This window comes from Ceratotherium simum, chromosome X (assembly GCF_057802395.1).
Source record: "Ceratotherium simum simum isolate JZ-2026a chromosome X, ASM5780239v1, whole genome shotgun sequence".
Taxonomy (NCBI): Eukaryota; Metazoa; Chordata; class Mammalia; order Perissodactyla; family Rhinocerotidae; genus Ceratotherium; species Ceratotherium simum.
Genome location: NC_141940.1, coordinates 79569350 through 79576238, shown reverse-complemented (window position 1 = coordinate 79576238; position 6889 = coordinate 79569350).

Below are 6889 nucleotides of genomic sequence, written 5' to 3'. Positions count from 1 at the left end.
ATGCACAGCTAACCAGCAGCTTCACTACAAGAGCAATGGAGAAAGCAGGAGATTTGAAGGCCAGTGATCTTCCTGTGTGAACTTTGGCAAGGGTCTTAACCTTTCTGAGGTTCAGTTTTCTCATCTTAAAATGCAGATAACAATGTCAACCTCATAGAGTTATGATAAGGATTACACAAGATAATGTAGTTAAATTGTCTAGTGCCTGGCACATATCAATGATATTATTCGTTTTGTGCTTGGAGAATTATTAGCAGTAATCTTTCTCTTCCATCAAATCTTCCACCCCAGCCTGCCCACCCTCTTTCTCACCCTGACTTGGAGTCAATGTTCTATATTACCATGAGCAAGTCATTTCACTTCTCCATGCATCCATATCCTCAGCTGTAAAGTTGGGATGAAATCATCTGCTCTGTCCATCTGCTTCAGTGAACTTTTAGAAGATAACGGAGATGGAAAGAGTTAGCAGACTAGAAAGTGCTACCCTCAGGGCACTTGCTCTTATTGGCTAGGTCTGGCTCCCAGAAGCCATACAGCCCAGCCAAAGTTTAGGAATTATCCAGAGAGAGAATAACATGGTCAGTAGAGCCTAGAGCCCACCCAGGGTGAGGGCAGTGGGGAGTTAGTAGCTTGCCCACAGCATTCTCCAAAAGGCTTGCACAACGGTCTCTTATCTGTTGGGTTTACATTTGCTCTAAACAGAAACTGGGAACAAAGGCAGCCCTTTTGCTACGTACAACCCCAGCCCTCAAGCGGACCAGAGAACAGCATTGGAGTTAATCAAGGTGGTTTTCTTGAAAATCCAAGAAAAGTCTTAGAAGGTTTCCTCTACAAATGCCCCCTCCAGTATCACAGAGGAACCCCTCTGGGGCCACAGTGAAGGCAGCCATTGGTCACAGCAGAATAGGAGCTCTTATCACTCATCTTGTCCAGCATGTCCAATGCACCAGAGTCAGGTGGGGTACCACAAAAAAGAACTCCATTTGTGGTCAACTGAGTCATAATCAAGGCGGGGAGTGCTGGACTTAGGTAGTTGAAAAAGTTCCATGGTTCACTCTGAGTAGCCACAATCTTCTGACTTGCATATGGAAACCAGTCTAGTCAAATCTATGCTCATGCCACCTGCGTACTATTGTTAAGGGAACTGAGACTCAGAAGGTGAAGGGATTTGCCCAAGTCCCAATTGATTAATGAGGGGCAAAAATCAGGGCAGAAACCCAGGCCTCCCTGATTCCATGACCCCCGTGATATTCCAATGGATATAATAAGACTTTCCAAGAAGGTCTTGCTCCAAAAGCTCCCTGATCAACCACAATCCTCTTCTGCCTTCCATGAGCAGCCCAGGGCAAAAAATTCAATTTCTATGAATTATCAACTCCCCTCCTCACTTTCCTCTCTAATTTGCTTTTATTTTGGCTTTACTTGATTCATGAAGTCCTGGGGGCCACCAAGCTTCTTTGCCAGTCTGGGAAGAGACTCCAGGGAGCCCTCCAATTGTGTCTGTGGCATCACTGTCCATAGCACTTTCAAGCAGTTGCTATTTCAGGCCTTCTGGCTTGGACACGGCAATCGGGTGGAACTCAAGGAAGCCCACCACCAGGTGCCGGATGCCCTTGCTTGCCAGGGACCAAGGGTAAGAATCTGGATTAGAGAAACCAAAGCCATTAGCACCATCACCTTCTCCTGGTTGATGGCACAGGTAGGCCTTTGTGTGGGTAATAGAAAGGGGCAGGTGATTCCTACCTAGGCTAGGACAAGCCTGGAAATCAGAACATGACCCTAAGGTGACTGGATTGTTGCTGTGGTACACCTCTGGTGCCTATCGGATGAGATGCCATGCAATAAGGGACAAAAGCCACATGCTCCCCACTCAGCTCCACAGCTGAATAGGTGGGGCAGGCAGCTGCCCGGCCAGCATCTCTGCCCATAGGTCTGGGTCAAGGATGCCATTCCTGTGGCTTAGCCTGAGAGTCCCACTATTAGACACATCCTTTTGATGGAGCCATCAGTAGGAGGTCCACACCTCTGCCTCCTGGCTGGTGGGAATGCCAGCACATTTACATTAATGAAAGCTAATTTCAGAAGCGCTAGCCAACCCCTGGAAGGTCTCAGGGTGTGGAAGGTGTGATGGAATGTTTACCAACATAGCATCAGACTGAGATGCATGGCATGCCTTGGATGAAAAACTGAGGTTTCCTCTACTTTCAGTTTCAACTCTGGCATCTGTTTCCCCTGTTGGGTCCCCAGCCCCTCACCCCCAACTCCTTGCTTTCTCCATTTCCCTTCAAGGGTAAACCCAACAACCATGGTTCACAGGCATGCTGCTGTGGAACAAACCACAAGAATGCACTTTAGTGACTGGGGGGCTCCCTCTTGAACCAAGTTTATTAGCATTCAGCAAAAGAAATACGTTACAAACAGGCAGTGCATCAAGATATCCACATGTCAGTGAGAGCTAGGATTGAAGAGGCTACAATCCAGGCAATTCTGTGATGTCTCAGGGATAGGGAAGAGGAAGCTAGCACACATCCAGGGGCCACGCTCCCCTTTCTGCACTGGGAGAAAAAGAACTCTTACAACTGGGGTGGGAGGTACTACACTTCCCAATTTCTTCCCTCTGTCCTCCAGCCATTTTATTTAACAAGACCTAAGTATACATTCCTGGTTTCTTCCTCACCCCCCAGCCCTATATACAGCAGGGAAAATAAGCACCAATAGTAATAAAAATAATAATTAAAGCCCTGCCTCTGAGTAGGCCCAAACCTCACACACATACATGCCATGTAGATTTTCTTCTTTGGAGTGACTATAGGATGGAAAAGTGGGGATCAAGCCAGCAATCCATCACCCTGACAGTCACTGTTCCACAAACTACCATCCACATGTGATCTGGAGGAGGGCATGGGAGGGGGAATGATGTAGGGGGAGAGATTCCCCCAAAGCAACAAAAGGGGTCAAGGAGTTCCCCAACGTCTCATCTGGGCAAATGTCACTATCAACCGGGCTCCTGGGAAGTCCCATGCAAGAGTTTCCTAAATGAGACGGCAATTCCTGATGGTTCAAACATCACTGCCATCTGTCTCCCCCAGCTTCTTTGGGAGAGGGGTAATGGTTGAAAACACCTGCCCTCCTCAATGGGTGGAGAATGTCCCCAAAATGCTCCTTTGGAGAAACTCAACATGACAAATAGCACAACACGGACACTCTGGTTTCAAAACGAAAGCACAAAACATAAAGAGGGAAAAAGAGAGACAGAGAGAGACATGAGTACTTTCAGAAGGTCTACACATGGGGAGGGCACAGAGCCCAAAAGAAAAAATAAAGCCATAAGACGACAAGCTGTCTACCAGGGTCCACATGCCTGAGTCACCTGGCATTCATCTTAGTATCTGGGCATCTTCTGCTGTCTCTATCATGGAGGGAGGGATTGGACAGTGAGATACATCAGGAGTGGGGAGAGGGGAAAGAGGGTGGGCCCTGGGCAGTTGAGATGTCAGCCCTCTGCATAAGCAGCAGCAATTTTTGTGTCATCTTTGTTTTGTTTAAAACTGTAAACAGCACCGCTTAAAAATAAAATATATCAGAAAAGAACAATTGATAAACATTGTTTTCCATGAATATAAAATGCAAACAATACAAAAATAGATAATTGACTTTTGATATATATATATATATATATTAAAAACAACTTGGATGCAACATACACATGGGTAAACTTGAAGTCTCCCTGCTAAACTCCCCATGCCTCCCTCTTAGCAATTGGGCCCAGGGGCCGAGGGCAGGTAGGGTGGTAGCACTGGCAAGGGTGGGAAAGTCGCTGGCAGCAGAATGAAGGGAATGCACTGTGGGTGAGGAAAGCTACTTCCCTCCTTGGTACAGCACTGAGGAGGGAGGGAGACTAGTGTTGACCGAAGCCTTTGGCCCAGGAGGCTTCTGGACTGGTGCCCAAGCTGAGTCAAGATGGGCAGGGCACGCCCCAACTGGGCCCCAAAGCAGGGCTTCCTTGAAGGCGCTAAAGCACCAAGAAACTAGCAGCCCTGGTAGAGGCCTGCTAGGTGGCCTTCTCTATCCACAGTCACTGGTTCCCCAAGGACTGGTCTCATCTGGGAATTCTCAGGATCAGAACTATCTGGCACAAGTTCAGCCTGCTGGGTAGCAAAATGAGGGCAGCCACCACCTCTCAAGTCATATCTTCCCTCGAAGTCACATCCAAAAGCATTATCCCAGGACCTTGCAATGCAGATATGGTGTTCACCTGGTCACAGACTAGGAGATGTGGACTTGACATTGATGCCTTGAGTAGTCCGGGGCATATTTGGTGCTAGCCAAGCATGCACTGGCCTATGTTTGAGGACAGGCCTGGAGCTTAGCTAGCTCTCCCAGTGTCACCCTGAGCTACCATCCCCATGTGTCCCCAGCAAGGTCTTCCTTCTTCTAGTCTGCAGCTTGGATTTGGCCATGAATTGCTTAGACCTAGAGTAAGACTCAAAGGAGCCTCCTTCTGCAGCCATGCACCCTGACTGCCCTTCTTCTAGTGGTGAGGATCCTGCTCTTGGGCTGGCCAGGACAGTGAAAAGACTTGCAGGCAGCAATGTTTTCCAAACCATGAGCTGCTGCTCAATCCTAGGCCCTACTCTGTGGTATGCGACCTTCCAAAGCCCAGCAAAGTATGTCAGGGCTACAAATGCTCCCTTCAGAGGCAGCACCTCTTGCTGCCCTCTTGTCACTGAGGGCCGCTCTCACCCTTGGCCAAAGGCTGACTACCTACTTTTTTTCTTCCCAGATAGGCTGGTGGTCCAGCAGCCTCTGAAGGCTGGTGATGGCTCTACTACTTGCTGTGGCTGGCACAGTCCACATACAGATAGGAGCTTAAGCTGCCTTGAAGGACAAGCAGAGACAGAGGAGACAAGTGATCGATGTTCCCCTGTTGTAAAGGCATTTGGTGAGTGTTTACTTCCCGCCAAACAGCCAGGCCAATTTCAGGCCTACCTTCCCAGGGAAGCTTTGGTGAGAGGCCAGATGGTTGAAATTTTGGCACTTCTCTCCTGGAATGGACAGGCCTGGAGCTTAGCTAGCCTGGGAGCTTAGCTGTGCTTGGGGTGAGGAGGGCCTTCCTTACTCTCTTTCACTCTCCAGCTCCATGACTCTTGCATTTCTTCATGACGCAGACAAAGTCAGCCTGGAGAGTTGGTCTAGGTCCATTGAGTGGTGGTGTTGGTGCCATGTAAACTCATGTGGTACTTCCAGGGGTATAGCTTCTACCAGCCAGGTATGTGTAGGTGCACTGGGCCAACCCCAATCTGAGAAATGGTGACAAAGAGCAGCATGGACACATCCCCTGGCCAAGCAGCAGTTTGCCCACAAAGTCACCTTGACTCGAGATGCCAACAACACTCTGTACCCAAGCTAAGTTGCCGTATCTCAGGAATGGCAAGAGCTCTTACTGACCTCTTCTCTTAACAGGCATGGAGATGGGTGGAAGATGGGGGCAGAGATGGGGCAGGGGGTCAAGGATCATAATTTGGGCCAACATACCCAGGCAAAACATGTTCCATATGCTATTTCCAATTAATAAATTTAAAAGGAACCCTCTCATATTGGTGATCAATGAGAGATTGAGCCTGGTAAGATTAGCCTGTTACAATGTCTTCCCGACAGCAACTCTTCCCTACCAGTATTGCCAAGCTGGTTTAATATGAAAACTGTGTGGATATAGGAGAAGGGAAGGTGTCATTCCTTCCATAAAGGGCTGCAACTGCCAGGTATATCAGAGTCCTACAGCTTGGCAGAGTGAGGGCAGGTCACAGTCTTTCCTCTCAAGAAGCCCGGTCCTCTGATGATGCTAAGGACTTGGCTAATTGGAAGATGAAAGCTCTTTAGAGAGCCCAGAGCAGCAGCCTACATGCCTTTGGTATCCTGTCTCTTGGGAGTGCTAGCCTGGATCCTCTTATATCATCCAAATGAAGGGATGGGCAATGCTTAAGGAACTTTTTGTTTTTGAGGGGGAAGCAATTTTCCCTTCTAAGAAGCTGGGTTGCCTCGAGTTCTGCAATGTCTGAAATCTTCTTTCCTGCTGGCTGGGACGAATGGACTTCCTTTTCCTATCCTTCCCTTGCAACTTGCAAAAACCCCAACACCTATGGTCAAGCCTAATTTAGGCCGCTTCTCTTCCTGTATCTCAATTAAAAGAATGTGTTCTTTGTGATGAGATTATTAAAATTTCCTTTGGATGAAAAAAGAACCAAAATTCAAAAGCATCTGCAACTCAGGCAGTCATAAGCTTAAGAAAGGAAGAAGGAAAAAATCCTATCATTCCAGAGCTCAAGACTTAGGGCAGTGTCTACGATAGAACCCTATTTTGTCTTCTCTTTGCAACTTGATGAATTTGATCACTCCATTAAGGGGATTAGCATTTTTGTCTTCAGCCCAAGCTATGGCACGCCAGGTTAAAAGGCCTCCACCTGGGTACGATGCTAAAGTCCACAGCAATAGGCAGTGAGACACATGCTACTTGATCCTCTCTAAGGACAGCTAGCTGGGGTGAATAGATTATAGTCATCTGGTATAATGGTGGCAGCTATTCCAAGACCGAAGGGAGTGGGGATGAGGAGGATCTGTACCAAAATTTCACATTGCTAACAGGAAACAAGCCCCCTGTCCCCAAGTGGGAGGCAGTGCAGACCTGGCTGCTCATCAGTGGTTCATCATTCACTGGGTTGGGAGGGAGTGCGGGGCCCTAAGGGTTCAGCCTGTGTCAAGGATGCATGCTATATATATCATCACTAACTCAGCAACTGGAATAGGCACAAAATTACAGCATCCCAAACCCTGCGTGGGTCACAAGAAGAAACCCCAAAAGCAAAAACCAGAGCACAGCAGCAGCAGCAGC